Source organism: Rhinopithecus bieti, unplaced genomic scaffold (assembly GCF_001698545.2).
Source record: "Rhinopithecus bieti isolate Rb0 unplaced genomic scaffold, ASM169854v2 scaffold_5007, whole genome shotgun sequence".
Taxonomy (NCBI): domain Eukaryota; kingdom Metazoa; phylum Chordata; class Mammalia; order Primates; family Cercopithecidae; genus Rhinopithecus; species Rhinopithecus bieti.
The window spans coordinates 1,441,725-1,443,562 of NW_016804734.1; the positions used below are offsets into that span (position 1 = coordinate 1,441,725).

Consider the following 1,838-nt stretch of genomic DNA (forward strand, 5'->3'; position numbering starts at 1 on the left):
ATTGGGGAGTTATACATGATATAAATGATGGGTGCTGACGAGTTGATGGGTGCAGCACACCAACATGGCACAAATATACATATGTAACAAACCTGCACGTTATGCACATGTACCCTAGAACTTAAAGCATAATTAAAAAAAAAAAGTTCAATGATCTTCCATTTCATTTTAAAAAATACAGACATCTTTCAACATCACCCATCCTCTTTATAATGAAAGTGATAGAAACTCAACTCAGGTCCTATTAAATAAAAAAAAAAAGCAAACTCCCAAACTCAGTTACCTAACTGAGAAGCTGAGGGTGCATTTAGCTCTCACCCTGATTGTATTCAGACCCTTAACTGAAGTCCTTAAGTTTTTCTCCTTTCCTTTTCTTTATTCCTTGGCTTGCTTTTATTTTCAGGAAGCCTCTCTTCACCTTTGGGGCAAGATGCCTGTCAGAAATTCCAGACATACTCTTCAGGGCAGCATTCCCAGGGAAAATTACCTTGTTAACCACAGAAAAGAAATCCTATGGAGGACTTAAAATGATTTTGCTTGGGTCACACGCTCCTTTCTGTGACTGAAGATGGGGTTAATTTTATTGACCAAGTGCAGGACACATGATGTACACTTGTATGAGGTAAGGGAGCCCAACAAGATTTATACATACAGTAAAGGCCGATGTAGGAAAAGCCTAGGGTACTTACCAAAAGAAGAAACGTGAAACAATTTGCTGGTCAAACTTTAACTTCAGCCATAATCATAGTTCACCACATGCTACTCCCAGGTTTTCTCCTTTCAGCCTCTTTCCAGTTCCTTCAGTCTTGCAAAAGTGGATTCTTGAGTCTGCAAAACTACAAATCGTGGCTTTCCACCTCTGAATCTCTGTTCAATTTGTTTATGTTACTTTAATTCCTTCTCTATCCCTGCCTGTTAAGATAGAAATTCTAGAAATTAATGCCTTGTATATATTCTGTGCTTCATTGAAGAGACTTGTCCAAGCAATTGATTAGATATTCAGAAGACATAAAAATACACAAAGCACAGACAATATCCTCAAAGAGCTTTTAATTAGAAGGTTAAACAAAACACATATACAAATAACCAAAGTAGGATACAAACAACACAAGTTAATTAAAGAGGGCAATGGAAACTTAGTGAAGGAAAGAAGCAAGGACTGACTGAAATTCAGTGCATATTTGTTTTGAAGGAATAAAATGAACAAATGAAGGAAGTGATGTAAATGAGTAAACTGATAAAACATAGAAATTTAAATCATCCAGAAAGATAAAAAGATTAGGCTTTTCACCATAAAAGGTAAAGTCATCAAGAAAAAAATGATTTTTTGTGCTTTTATTTTATTTTTATTATTATACTTTAAGTTTTGGGATACATGTGCAGAACATGCAGGTTTGTTTCATAGGTATACACATGCCAAGGTGGTTTGCTGCACCCATCAACCCGTCATCTACATTAGATATTTCTCCTAATGCTATTCCTCCCCTAGCGCCCCCACCCCCTGAGAGGCCCCACTGTGTGACATTCCCCTCCCTGTGTCCATGTGTTCTCATTGTTCAACTCCCACTTATGAGTGAGAACATGTGGTGTTTGGTTTTCTCTTTCTGTGTTACTTTGCTGAGAATGATGGTTTCCGGCTTCATCCATGTCCCTGAAAAGGATATGAACTCATCCTTTTATGGCTGAATAGTATTCCACTGTGTATATGTGCCACATTTTCTTTATCCAGTCTATCATTGATGGGCATTTGAGTTGGTTCCAAGTCTTTGCTACTGTGGACAGTGCTACAATAAACATACATGTGTATGTGTCTTTATAGTAGAATGCTTTATAATCCT

The 1,838-nt window shown here is 37.2% G+C and overlaps 1 long non-coding RNA gene across 1 annotated transcript in view; it reads right to left on the reverse strand.

Moving 5' to 3' along the window:
* Positions 1–887, reverse strand: part of LOC108528499 (uncharacterized) — an 8,934-nt gene extending 8,047 nt beyond the window's left edge. The window contains exon 1 of the long non-coding RNA XR_001885171.1: positions 690–887. This is a non-coding gene — a long non-coding RNA (uncharacterized LOC108528499). The remainder of the gene's footprint in view (positions 1–689) is intronic.
* Between the last annotated feature and the right edge of the window lie 951 nt (positions 888–1,838).